This window comes from Schistocerca piceifrons, chromosome 6 (genome assembly GCF_021461385.2).
Source record: "Schistocerca piceifrons isolate TAMUIC-IGC-003096 chromosome 6, iqSchPice1.1, whole genome shotgun sequence".
Classification (NCBI taxonomy): Eukaryota; Metazoa; Arthropoda; class Insecta; order Orthoptera; family Acrididae; genus Schistocerca; species Schistocerca piceifrons.
This window is the reverse complement of record NC_060143.1, coordinates 271279844-271295090: the sequence shown is the minus strand read 5'-3', so window position 1 is coordinate 271295090 and position 15247 is coordinate 271279844.

The following is a 15247-nucleotide window of genomic DNA, read 5'->3' as shown; positions in this document are numbered from 1 at the left end:
TGCCAACGACAATAATACCACTGCACATGGATCGCAACACCAGACTTACCCACCAACTTGCTGCAACCGAGCCCAGCTAACCCTGACCAGTCTCCACTGACTGTGACATCACGGCTCCAGCCCTGGACAGTGACCTTCACATAAACAGAATAGCCTCCCATGTATGTCTGCACCTGGTAGATGAGTGGTCAGCGCAACAGAATGTCAATCCTAAGGGCCCGGGTTTGATTCCCGGCTGAGTTGGAGATTTTCTCCGCTCAGGGACTAGGTGTTGTGTTGACCTAATCATCATCATTTCACCCTCATTGATGCGCAAGTCACCAAAGTGGTGTCAAATAGAAAGACTTGCATCCGGCGAACAGTCTACCCGATGGTAGGCTCTAGTCACATGGCCTTTACATTTTACCTCCCATGTACCTGGAAACTGCACATCTGATGATGTTACATCCATGCAGGACCAACTTTGCTGGTTTCACATGCACTTTGGTATGCGTAACTTTCACCCACCTCGCAACTAGTCAAAAGAATCACACAGTCCATGAAATGGCACTTCAGGATGCTGCAGCTATTCAAATTGCCTCATCTGACACAACAGCAACCGATCGTCTAACATGCCACAGAATGGCAGCAGACTTTTACACCCTTGAGAACTTACACCAACAATATTTTCTCAGAGATTCAGGCTCCAGCATGAGTGTGGCATCTCTGGCCCTTCCCCTTACATTATGTGGCAGTTCCGCTATACACTTCTGTATGGTGGAAAACTCTATCAACGGCTCTGAGTCTTGTACAATGGATATGAGTCTTGAAGATATGATCATGCAAAACTTCATCATCGCAGACATTGGTAAACCTGTATCCAGCACTGATTTCCTTTGCCATTTCCGATTACTACCAGATTTGACTACCTCTACTTTGACTCACCATGATGCAGCCACTCCATTTCTGGCATCATAGATCACAGTCTTCCAGCAGTACAGCACACTCTCGCTGCATCTCCCTTTGTATGACACACAGCATCGCACACTCATTGCAGCGTGGCGCCATCTACAAATTTGTCAGAGACAACTATCATCTCCACTCACCCATAATCTTTTTGTTGCATCATCTCACATCACTCAGCAAAGGCAGCCTCTGAGGAAGCACTTCTGCCAACACTATCTTCACTTATCAACAAGGTGAGTAACATGCCTCCTGCTCATGTGTTCCCAGTGAAACACTATGTGTTCCTGCACCCCCAACCTCTCTGTGAATGTTCACTACACAGTGCATAGGTAATCAGAAAGAGGTCTTTGGACAGCTCCTGGGCTTCACCCATCAATTTTGTGCCCAATAAAGATTGGACTGTATGCTTATGTGGAGACTACACTAAATGCTCATAAGATAACTGACAGTTATCAGATACCGAACATTCAGGGTTTCACCCATACTTTGAGGGTGCTTGCATTTTAAGTGTCCTTCACTGCAAATATGTACAAGAGTAGATACCAATGAGTGCAGCAGATATTCACAAGACCTTGATCAGAATGCCTTTTGGCTTATTTGAACCCCCGTATATGCCATATGGTCTCAAAAACGTGGCCCAAACCTGGCAGCGATTTATTGACAGTATTTTGGACAAGCTCCCTTTGTGCTATGCCTACCTAAATGACATCCACATTTCTTCCACAGACAAGGACACACATGATCTGCATCTTAGGCAAGATATTGACATGCTTGCTGCTTATGGTGTCATGATTAAAAGAAAAATGCGGATTTTGACAAACATCTTTCTCAGACATGTTGTCAATGCTGCTAGCATTCGTCCTACACTGCAGAGAACAGAATTGATCCATCCGCTGCCACTGCTGCAGGACTTCTAAGAGCCACATTAATTCCTAGGGATGATTAAACCTTTGCATGACAATTGTAAATTCCTTGTGTATGGTGACAAGGGGGCCATTTTGGCCGCCACCCGAGTTCATGTGTATTCCGTTGTTGGGACTGACCAAAATCTGAAATTCTCCACTTTTAAATGTATGTCTACAGAAGGATGGGTACTAAAAGAAAATTTTCACCAGAGTTTCTTCAAAAAATTTTATTAAAATCTCAATTCAGCATAATATCCTTTCCAGCTCTGTTGCTTTCCATTCCATTCATCTTTCAGCTACAAAGATTTTGTCGCGAACCACATTACCATCAGTAGATAATCCCTCTTTGTCTTTGTTACAAGATGTGGTATTTTCAGTGTAGCTACAATTTGGGGAATAATCTAGGTCCTCATTTGTATCATCTATGGCTGAATCTAATAATGCTGTTGCCACGAGAAGGACATAATGGTATCTGCTGATTTTCATCGGCACCATCATTGCCACTGTCCTCCAGCAGTACAGTGAGCAATGCAAAAATGTGCTCACCAAAATCTGGTTCATCAACTCTAAGTATTTGCCTCACTGGACAATTTTTTAGATGTACTTAGTTGATCTATCTGCACAAAATGTGACAATAATCCATCACAAACTGTAAATTTCTTTGGAGACCCATAGGTCAAAATAGCTCGGTGACGCGTGGGCCAAAAGGGCTCAGAGTTTTATAGGAAACACAAAGTTTTACCTTAACTTGGAACAGCTAAGGCTGCAACCTACTATACCAGCCACTCAGCAACTAATTGAAACATATTTACACTGGCACTCCGAGCTCTCATGACCTCCAGTGTTAACAACACGATACCTTTAACTTCCTGCATGGGCCATAAAAGCCTATTTGCCACACAAAGGGTTAATTTCTATCACCATCACCTTCTACAGGCAGCCACCAGTCAGGATCCGCTCACAGAGGGTAACACAGGCAAGAATACCACCGATAAACATAAGCTGGTGTGGACCCCCACATGCAGCATGCTTTGACCAACCTGCAGACTGCCTCACAAATACTATGACTTTGGTACACCTGCTTCCTAATGCTCTACTCACTATTGTGTCTGACATGAGTGACTCTGCTATTGAGGCAGTTCTCCAACAAGAAGTGGCAGGTGTACAGCAACTCCTTTGATTTTGTTCACATAAACCGACAACTTCACAGTGTAAGATGTCTACTTTTACAACCGTGAACTTTTAACAGTTTATGAAGCAGTTTGCCAGTTTAAATATGCAGTTCACCAGTTTAGAGATGGTGTGGAAGGAAGACCACTAAGTCATTTAAGTGGACTACTGACCCACAGCAGATTCAATCCAGAATCTGCCAAAAGCCATGTGCTCCACAGGTGATTCCACCACCTGGACTATAATGCATAGTTTATGAGTGATGGCCATATGAAGGGAGTGGAAAATGCTGTTGCAGACTATCTCTCATGGGTCAATGCCATCTCCACATAAATCAACTACAATATGTTTCCAGAGGTACAGCTGCGGGACCTGCAGCTACAAGATCTTCTCCATAATCCCACTACTAACCTCAAACTTGAACATCACCCAACGCTGAGCATGACCATTCAGATCTTGTATGATGTCTCACAAAAGAAAACTTGTTCCCCCATCCCTCATCTGCTTCAGAATATCATCTTTGAGCAAATGCACAACTTGTCACATCTCAACACCTGCCCAATGACACACCTCATCACAGATTGCTTCATGTGGCTGAACATTAACAAAGATTGCAAAGAGTGGACATGCACATCCATGCCACATAATGGAGCAAAGTGGAGTGTCACGCACAACTGTCTCTTGGCTGGTTCAAGATTCCCAAAGCACATTTCTGACATGTCCATCTTGATTTGGTAGGACCTCTCCCAGAGTCCAGTGGCCAAAGCACATTTCTGACATGTCCATCTTGATTTGGTAGGACCTCTCCCAGAGTCCAGTGGCTATCAATATATTCTTTTGCTCATTGACCATGGAATGCGATGGGTAGAGGTCTCTCAGGAACATCACAGCAGATTCAACAACCAGGGCTTTCATTGACATATGGATTTCTCAGTTTGGATGCCTGGGTCTATAACTACCAATCAATGTCAGCAATTTGAATGAGCTCTGTTTAGTGAACTATGCAGTCTTTGTGGCACTCATTGATATCGAATTTTGCGTGCCACCCACAGAACAGTGGCTTCATCAAATGATGGCAATGTACAGTTGAGTGATCACTGTCAAGGACATAGAGATGCTGTGCACTCATACGAGACTGCGTTAAAAATACCGGCTAGAGTTTGAAACAATCTTTATTGTGGGTCTTCATTTGGCTGGCTGGTTGAATTGTGCAATATCCAGGTTTGTGGGACATTCGAATATGACAGTGGCCCAATGTTAAGACTACATGGGAATGTATGGACACCCAAATTGCCATGAGGATACCACTCAACTATGTCTGACTATCACAAGGAAAGCTCACTGTATTGTGCACCAAGCACATTATAAGCTCTTCACATCTGCGCCTGCCATCCAACGACAAGTAGCGGACTCCATGCAGCATTTTGTGTCGTCCTCCACCACTGGCCAGAGATTACTAGCAGCCAGACAAGGGAATTACAGGCCATCGTTAATGCCACAATTCAAACAGCTGTGTTTGGACTGCTGCTGAGAATGGTAAGTATGGACCGCTCATGAGTGGCATCATGTTATGTTCTTTGAGGAATCATGATTCTGCATTACCCAGGATGATCACAGTCACTGAGTACACAGGTGACCTAGGAAGAGATACCATTCTTCTAATGTTTTGGAAAGGCACTGTGGTGTTACCCCTGACACCATGGTATGATGAGTTACGAGTTCAGGTCGCATGTGGTAGTGACTGAGGGAACTCTGTTGGGATAAAGGTGTGTCACAGACATCCTGCATCCTCATATGTTACCTGTCATGTGGCAGTATTTTGGTGTCATTTTCCGACAGGATAATGCTCATCCACACATCCCGTGTCTCACATTGAGGACCTACTGCGGGCAGCATGATTCTCACATATGTCCCAGACAAAACACTTGGGACCAGCTCTGTCTTCAGCTCTGTCCCAGTGCCGGGACCCAGGATATCAAAGACTAGTTGCTACAGTTGCACACCAGGTCACCTCAGGAGAGTCTACAAAGGCTTTATGAATTGTATCTTCTAAGTCAACTCTACTCAGGATGACGTCATTATCACGAGAAACAAAACTGGCGTTCTGCGGATTGAAGCATGGAATGTCAGAGCCCTTAATCAGGTAGGTAAGTTAGAAAATTTAAAAAGGGAAATGGATAGGTTAAAGTTAGATATAGTGAGAATTAGTGAAGTTTGGTGGCAGGAGGAACAAGACTTCTGGTCAGGTGAATACAGGATTATAAATACAAAATCAAATAAGGATAATGCAGGAGTAGGTTCAATAATGAATAAAAAATAGGAGCATGGGTAAGCTACTATGAACAGCATAGTGAACACATTATTGTTACCAAGACAGACACAAAGCCCACATCTACCACAGTAGTACAAGTTTTATGCAAACTAGCTCCCCAGATGAGGAAGAGACTGAAGAAATGTATGATGAGATAAAAGGAATTATGCAGATAGTGAAGGGAAATGGAAATTTAGTAGTAATGGGGGACTGGAATTCGATAGTAGGAAAAGTAAGAGAAGGAAAAGTAGTAGCTGAATATGAAATAAGGGTAAGGAAAGAAAGAGGAAGCCACCTGGTAGAATTTTGCACAGAGAATTACTTAATCATAGCTAACACTTGGTTTAAGAATAATGAAATAAGGTTGTATATGTGGAAGAGGCCTGCAGACACTGGAAGGTTTCAGATAGATTATATAATGGTAAGACAGAGATTTAGGAACAGGTTTTAAATTGTAAGACATTTCCAGGGACAGATGTGGACTCTGACCACAATCTATTGGTTATGAACTGTAGATTAAAACTGAAGAAAGTGCAAAAAGGTGGGAATTTAAGGATATGGGACCCGGATAAACTGAAAGAACCAGAGTTTGTAGAGAGTTTCAGAGAGACCATTAGGGAATGATTGACAAGAAGGGGGGAAAGAAATACAGCAGAAGGAGCAAGGGTAGCTTTGAGAGATGAAATAGTGAAGGCAGCAGATGATAAAGTAGATAAAAAGACAAGGGCTAGTAGAAATCCATGGGTAACAGAAGAGATATTGAATTCAATTGACAAAAGGAGAAAATATAAATAATGCAGTAAATGAAGCAGGCAAAAAGGAATTCAGATGTCTCAAAATTAAGATCGACAGGAAGTGCAAAATGGCTAAGCAGGGATGGCTAGAGGACAAATGTTAGGATGCGGAGTCATATATCACTAGGGGTAAGATAGATACTGCCTACAGGAAAATTAAAGAGAAATTTGGAGAAGAGAGAACCGCTTGTCTGAGTATCAAGAGCTCTGATGGAAAACCAGTTATAAGCAAAGAAGTGAAAGCAGAAAGGTGGCAGAAGTGCATAAATGGTCTATACAACCACGGTGTACATGAAATGGGAGGTATGATACTGCATATAGAATCTGACAGAGTGCTGAAATACCTAAGTTGAAACAAGGTCCCGGGAATAGACAACATTCCATTAGGACTACTAATAGCCTTGGGAGAGCCAGCCCTGACAAAACTTTACCATATGTTGAGCAAGATGCATGAGACAGGCGAAATACCCTCAGACTTCAAGAAGAATACAATAATTCTAATCCCAAAGAAAGCAGCTGTTGACAAGTGTGAAATTTACCGAACTCTCAGTTTAATAAGTCGTGGCTGCAAAATACTAACACGAATTCTTTATAGACAAATGGAAAAATTGGCAGAAGTTGACCTTGGGATAGATCAGTTTGGATTCCATAGAAACAATGGAACATGTGAGGCAATATTGACCCTGCGAATTATCTCAGAAGATAGATTAAGAAAAGGCAAACCTACATTCTTAGCATTTGTAGACTTAGGGAAAGCTTTTGACAATGTTGACTGGAATACTCTCTTTCAAATTCTAAAGGTGGCAGGGGTAAAATATGGGGAGCAAAAGGCTATTTACAATTTGTACAAGAACCAGATGGCAGTTATGAAAGGGAAGCAGTGGTTGGGAAGGGAATGAAACGGCGTTGTAGCCTATACCCAATGTTCCCTATGCCAAGCACCTGAGAATGATTGTCTGAGTATGTACGTAGATTAATATGCAGGAAAGGTGAATCAGCTTATAATATGATAAACTAGGTGATTGGTTTACTGGGATTCTCTCTACCAAAATGGGCTGCTACAAGAGTAACCAACATCACAGCTGTCTTCAACAACCTATTGTAGTCAGTGATGTTTTACTGTGAAGAGATCTTATGAATCCCCCATTACCTACGCAAAAATTAAACAGGTGACTGCAAAGGCAGATACACAAGTCTGAATACTTCTGGCATTAACAAGGATTGTAGAAAACTGACAGTGAAAAGTTCTTGGTGGAACATAAAACACACACAAACTACATGGCTACATTGTTCCAGCTGACTACATTGTGTTGGCACTATAGCTTGATTGGGATGAGGTGTTTTTCTGGTTGGAACTGGTTAGAAGAGAAAGAGGGGAATTTTGGAAGGGTGGCGAACCCTGGGAGGGAGAGAAACAGCCACACTGAATACGAATGTGATACCTATGAGCTCGTTATGGCCCCAGACAAAGAGAAGTGAGAAACTGTGGACAGCAAGGTGTGATACAGGATGAGTGAATTTAGGATCATGGAGCAGGGGTGGCGGTGGATGTGGAGCAGCCATTGATATTGATGATATTGGGCTCAACAGCATGTTCCACTGCTAGATGGTCATCGCTGCCTTTGCCCACATTTGGGGTGGACATTATTTGGATGGACAGATGGTTGGTGATCACGCTCACATGAAATGATGTGCATAAGTTACAGCAAGCCTGGTGTATAATATGAATGCCTTTATAGGTAGCTTCATCTATGATGGGATAGGATATACCTTCGACAGGACGGGGGAAAGGTATCCTTGGGAACAGGGCTTTTCATGCAGGTATTTTATTTATTTATTTATTTTATGTACTTTGTCCTGAAATATGTGGCATAACTCTGCCAATACTGCCAGCAAGGATCATATGTTAACTTGGGCAAGTTTCATTACAGATACAGATTGTTTGCATTATGAGTTAGTGAGTAGGAAGTACATCTTGACAGAGGTCAGAGGTCATCCCAGAAACAGGTACAGTTCCTCTTGCTGAATGCAAGGGGAATGGAAAGGGTTGGGTACACAAAGCTGTAACAGTCACAGAGAAGTGTGATTATTACAACTATGCTCCATGCTACTGTTTCATTCACCCAACACTCACTTCTTTGAGTCTGCAGTTTCCCTCTTCCTTCCTTTTATCTGCCTCTCCAAATCCAATTCTCCACATCATTGTGAGCTGTGCACAGTTTCCATACATGTAGCCAGAGTGGGCTTACTTGTATCTTAGAGAGAGGGAGAGATGCCGTATCCTGGGTGTGTGTGTGTGTGTGTGTGTGTGTGTGATCCAATCATCCTACAGTGATTGAAAATAAGCTTAGTGAGAAGTTCAGACAGGCAGGTACTAAAGATGTGAAAATATCACAAGGTCCTCATAACAGTTCAGTGAAAAATAATGTTAGTAGGTCACAAGATTCACATAAAAGCACAGTAAAAAAATATTGTTAGTATATTGCATCAGAATATCAGGGGATTAAAAAACAAAGTAGATGAGCTTTTGTTTGTTCAGAAGATTTAGAAACTGAGGGTGGAATAGATGTACTATGCCTGTCTGAACATCATATAGTCACAAGTACGGAAATGGTAAATGTAGGTGGACATAAGCTTTCAGTACATGTAAGTAGAGACACTATGGAGAGAGACACTATATATGTTAAAATCAGTCCTAGCGTTAAAATTTTAAAACTAAAAAAATTTGCATAGTATATGATACAGCTCCATTTTTTTTTTTAGTCCTGAGACTGGTTTGATGCAGCTCTCCATGCTACTCTATCCTGTGCAAGCTTCTTCATCTCCCAGTACCTACTGCAACCTACATCCTTCTGAATCTGCTTAGTGTATTCATCTCTTGGTCTCCCTCTACGATTTTTACCCTCCACACTGCCCTCCAATACTAAATTGGTGATCCCTTGATGCCTCAGAACATGTCCTACCAACTGATCCCTTCTTCTGGTCAAGTTGTGCCACAAACTTCTCTTCTCCCCAATCCTATTCAATACTTCATCATTAGTTATGTGATCTACCCATCTAATCTTCAGCATTCTTCTGTATCACCACCTTTCGAAAGCTTCTATTCTCTTCTTGTCCAAACTATTTATCGTCCATGTTTCACTTCCATACATGGCTACACTCCATACAAATACTTTCAGAAATGACTTCCTGACACTTAAATCTATACTCGATGTTAACAAATTTCTCTTCTTCAGAAATGCTTTCCTTGCCATTGCCAGTCTACATTTTATTTCCTCTCTACTTCGACCATCATCAGTTATTTTGCTCCCCAAATAGCAAAACTCCTTTACTACTTTAAGTGTCTCATTTCCTAATCTAATTCCCCCAGCATCACCTGACTTAATTCGACTACATTCCATTATCCTCATTTTGCTTTTGTTGATGTTCATCTTATATCCTCCTTTCAAGACACAATCCACTCCGTTCAACTGCTCTTCCAAGTCCTTTGCTGTCTCTGACAGAATTACAATGTCATCGGCGAACCTCAAAGTTTTTATTTCTTCTCCATGGATTTTAATACCTGCTCCGAATTTTTCTTTTGTTTCCTTTACTGCTTGCTCAATATACAGATTGAATAACATCGGGGAGAGACTACAACCCTGACTCACTCCCTTCACAACCACTGCTTCCCTTTCATGTCCCTCGACTCTTATAACTGCCATCTGGTTTCTGTACAAATTGTAAATAACCTTTCTCTCCCTGTATTTTACCCCTGCCACCTTCAGAATTTGAAAGAGAGTATTCCAGTCAAAACTGTCGAAAGCTTTCTCTAAGTCCACAAATGCTAGAAACGTAGGTTTGCCCTTCCTTAATCTAGCTTCTAAGATAAGTCGTAGGGTCAGTATTGCCTCACGTGTTCCAACATTTCTACGGAATCCAAACTGATCTTCCCCGAGGTTGGCTTCTACTAGTTTTTCCATTCGTCTGTAAAGAATTCGCGATAGTATTTTGCAGCTGTGACTTATTAAACTGATAGTTCGGTAATTTTCACATTTGTCAACACCTGCTTTCTTTGGGATTGGAATTATTATATTCTTCTTGAAGTCTGAGGGTGTTTCGCCTGTCTCATACATCTTGCTCACCAGATGGTAGAGTTTTGTCAGGACTGGCTCTCCCAAGGCCGTCATTAGTTCCAATGGAATGTTGTCTACTCCAGGTGACTTGTTTCGACTCAGGTCTTTCAGTGCTCTGTCAAACTCTGCACGCAGTATCGTATCTCCCATTTCATCTTCTTCTACATCCTCTTCCATTTCCATAATATTGTCCTCAAGTACATCGCCCTTGTATAGACCCTCTATATACTCCTTCCACCTTTCTGCTTTCCCCTCTTTGCTTAGAACTGGGTTTCCATCTGAGCTCTTGATGTTCATACAAGTGATTCTCTTATCTCCAAAGGTCTCTTTAATTTTCCTGTAGGAAGTATCTATCTTACCCTAGTGAGGTAAGCCTCTACATCCTTACATTTGTCCTCTAGCCATCCCTGCTTAGCCATTTTGCACTTCCTGTCGATCTCATTTTTGAGACGTTTGTATTCCTTTTTGCCTGCTTCATTTACTGCATTTTTATATTTTCTCCTTTCATCAATTAAATTCAATATTTCTTCTGTTACCCAAGGATTTCTACTAGCCCTCGTCTTTTTACCTACTTGATCCTCTGCTGCTTTCACTACTTCATCCCTCAAAGCTACCCATTCTTCTTCTACTGTATTTCTTTCCCCCATTCTTGCCAATTGTTCCCTTATGCTCTCCCTGAAACTCTGTACAACCTCTGGTTCTTTCAGTTTATCCAGGTCCCATCTCCTTAAATTCCCACCTTTTTGCAGTTTCTTCAGTTTTAATTTACAGTTCATAACCAATAGATTGTGGTCAGAGTCCACATCTGCCCCTGGAAATGTCTTACAATTTAAAACCTGGTTCCTAAATCTCTGTCTTACCATTATATAATCTATCTGAAACCTGTCAGTATCTCCAGGCTTCTTCCATGTATACAGCCTTCTTTTATGATTCTTGAACCAAGTGTTAGCTATGATTAAGTTATGCTCTGTGCAAAATTCTACCAGGCGGCTTCCTCTTTCATTTCTTAGCCCCAATCCATATTCACCTACTACGTTTCCTTCTCTCCCATTTCCTACTACCGAATTCCAGTCACCCATGACTATTAAATTTTCATTACCCTTCACTATCTGAATAATTTCTTTTATTTCATCATACATTTTTTCAATTTCTTCGTCATCTGCAGAGCTAGTTGGCATATAAACTTGTACTACTGTAGTAGGTGTGGGCTTCGTATCTATCTTGGCCACAATAATGCGTTCACTATGCTGTTTGTAGTAGCTTATCCGCATTCCTATTTTCCTATTCATTATTAAACCTACTCCTGCATTACCCCTATTTGATTTTGTGTTTATAAGCCTGTAGTCACCTGACCAGAAGTCTTGTTCCTCCTGCCACCGAACTTCACTAATTCCCACTATATCTAACTTTAACCTATCCATTTCCCTTTTTAAATTTTCTAACCTACCTGCCCGATTAAGGGATCTGACATTCCACGCTCCGATCCATAGAACCCCAGTTTTCTTTCTCCTGATAACGACATCCTCTTGAGTAGTCCCCGCCTGGAGATCCGAATGGGGGACTATTTTACCTCGGCTGTAGTTTCCCCTTGCTTTCAGCCGTTCGCAGTACCAGCACAGCAAGGCCGTTTTGGTTATTGTTACAAGGCCAGATCAGTCAATCATCCAGACTGTTGCCCTTGCAATTACTGAAAAGGCTGCTGCCCCTCTTCAGGAACCACACGTTTGTCTGGCCTCTCAACAGATACCCCTCCGTTGTGGTTGCACCTATGGTACGGCCATCTGTATCGCTGAAGAACGCAAGCCTCCCCACCAACGGCAATCTCTATGGTTCATGGGGGGAAATGCAGAACAATCCTCCAATGTAGCGCATTCAATTACTGATTTAACAATTCAATATTTTAGGGAAAGCTTGCAACAGTTAGACCAGGATGAGGTATACAGGGAACAGGATGCTAATTTAAAATTTAGCCTATTTTGTGATACTTTTGTGAGTATATTTTAAAACAATTTCTCGAAAAAACAGTGAAATATAATTGTAAGAAACCATGTAAGCCATGGCTTACTAAAGGGATAAAAATATCTTGTAAACAGAAAAGGGAAACGTATCTCATAGCTAGGAGGAGTAATGATCCCAAAACAGTGAAACATTATAAAAACTACTGCACTGTATTAAGAAAAGTTGTTTAAAAGTCCAGAAGTATGTGCATTATGTCTGAGATTAGCACATCTGATAATAAAATTAAAACAATTTGGAATATTTTTCAAAGGGAAACAGAGCAACTGAGAGCACAGGAAGACTATATTTCTATCAAACACACTGAAAAGTTTGTTAACAAGAAGTCAGAAGTAGAAAACATTTTTATTTATTTACATTTTATGGCCTTCGTTAGACCACTTTAGCTAACTTTATACAAAGAATTTTTCAGTTTCCTGTCAGCCCAGCACTTCTTCATTCTCTCAGATCTCATCCTTCTTTCTTTATCAGAAATCACCCTTCCTATTGTCTGTTTGTTGATTCTTGTTTGCAGTCTGGTTTGTATGTCTGTGAGTTTCCTGATTTTGTCAGTTTTGTTTCTTAGGTCTTCCAATGTATCTGTAGCTCATCCATATCTTCCTTGATTTTTGTAATCCACTTAATGTTGCACGTACTATTCCACAATTTTTCTATTATTCTCCTGATGATCCTGTTCTCAGGTGTTCTGATTAGATGTCTGAAAAATGAAATGCATTTCTTCCTGAATGTACTCATTACTGGTTCTATTTCATTGTAGACTGTTTCATTTGTAGCTATTCTCCAGAGTCCATCTTTCTCGTATGATTTATTGATGCATGTTATGATGATTCTTCTCTCTATTCTGAGTATTTTGTCTATTTGTACAGTGTTAGTTGTTTTGAAGATGGTTTCACTTGCATATGTTATTTCTGGTTGAGTGACTGTTTTGTAGTGTTTTAATTTTGTTGCTATTGACAGGCTCTTTTGTTGTAAGTGTTCTTGGTGATATATTGTGCTCTAGTCAGTTTGTTTATTCTGTTACTCCATGTTGGCTTTTCATTGAGGTTATATATTATGATTTCTCCCAGATATTTAAATTTATCAACAATTTTCATTTCTTGGTTTCCTAAGGCAATTTTGTTTATGAGTGGTGGGTAAGTTAACATGATGACTGTTTTTTAAAATGATATTTCAAGACGAATTTTCTGTGCTATTTCCTGTAGTGAGATAACTTGTTGTTTGGTTTCATGAATACTGATGGACAAGAGAGCAAGGTCATCGGCAAATCCTACACAATTTAAACTTATGTTGTCTTTGGGTCTCCCAGTTTGAATGTTCTTTGGGTTAATCTTGTGCCATTCCCTCATTATGTATTCTAAAGCACAGTTGAACAGCAGGGGGGCAACCAATCTCCTTGTATTAAACCTGTTTTTATGATGAATGGCTCAGAGAGTTCTCCCCTGAACTTGACTTTTCATACAGTGTTGGTTAAGGTGCCATTGGACAGGTGGAGGTCAATGTCAAGGAAAGTGGCATGGGATTTGGAAGAAGACCAGGTGAATCTGATGGAACCAAAGGAGTTGAGGTTGGAGAGGAAATTCTGGAGTTCTTCTTCACTGTGAGTCCAAATCATGAAGATGTCATCAATAAATCTGTACCAAACTTTGGGTTGGCAGGCCTGGGTAACCAAGAAGGCTTCCTCTAAGCGACCCATGAATAGGTTGGCATACGAGGGGGCCATCCTGGTACCCATGGCTGTTCCCTTTAATTGTTGGTATGTCTGGCCTTCGAAAGTGAAGAAGTTGTGGGTCAGGATGAAGCTGGCTAAGGTAATGAGGAATGAGGTTTTAGGTAGGGTGGCAAGTGATCGGCGTGAAAGGAAGTGCTCCATCACAGCGAGGCCCTGGGCGTGCGGAATATTTGTGTATAAGGAAGTGGCATCAATGGTTACAAGGATGGTTTCTGGGGGTAACAGACTGGGTAAGGATTCCAGGCATTCGAGAAAGTGGTTGGTGTCTTTGATGGAGGATGGGTGACTGCATGTAATTGGTTGAAGGTCTTGATCTACGTAGGCAGAGATACATTCTGTGGGGGCTTGGTAACCAGCTACAATGGGATGGGCGGGATGATTGGGTTTGTGAATTTTAGGAAGAAGGTAGAAGGTAGGGGTGCGGGGTGTTGGTGGGGTCAGGAGGTTGATGGAGTCAGGTGAAAGGTTTTGTAGGGGGCCTAAGGTTCTGAGGATTCCTTGGAGCTCCGCCTGGACATCAGGAATGGGATTACCTTGGCAAACTTTGTATGTGGTGTTGTCTGAAAGCTGACGCAGACCCTCAGCCACATACTCCCGACGATCAAGTACCACGGTCGTGGAACCCTTGTCCGCTGGAAGAATGACGATGGATCGGTCAGCCTTCAGATCACTGATAGCCTGGGCTTCAGCAGTGGTGATGTTGAGAGTAGGATTAAGGTTTTTTACGAAGGGTTGAGAGGCAAGGCTGGAAGTCAATAATTCCTGGAAAGTTTGGAGAGGGTGATTTTGAGGAAGAGGAGGTGGGTCCCGCTGTGATGGAGGACGGAACTGTTCCAGGCAGGGTTCAATTTGGATAGTGTCTTGGGGAGTTGGATCATTAGGAGTAGGATTAGGATCATTTTTTTTCGTGGCAAAGTGATATTACCAGCAGAGAGTACGGGTGTAGGACAGTAAATCTTTGACAAGGGCTGTTTGGTTGAATCTGGGAGTGGGGCTGAAGGTGAGGCCTTTGGATAGGACAGAGGTTTCGGATTGGGAGAGAGGTTTGCAGGAAAGGTTAACTACTGAATTAGGGTGTTGTGGTTCCAGATTGTGTTGATTGGAATTTTGAGGTTTCAGGGGGAGAGGGACTGGAAGTGGGAGATTGAGTAGATGGGAGAGACTGGGTTTGTGTGCAATGAGAGGAGGTTGAGGTTTGCTGGAAAGGTTGTGAAGGGTGAGTGAGTTGCCTTTCCGGAGGTGGGAAACCAGGAGATTGGATA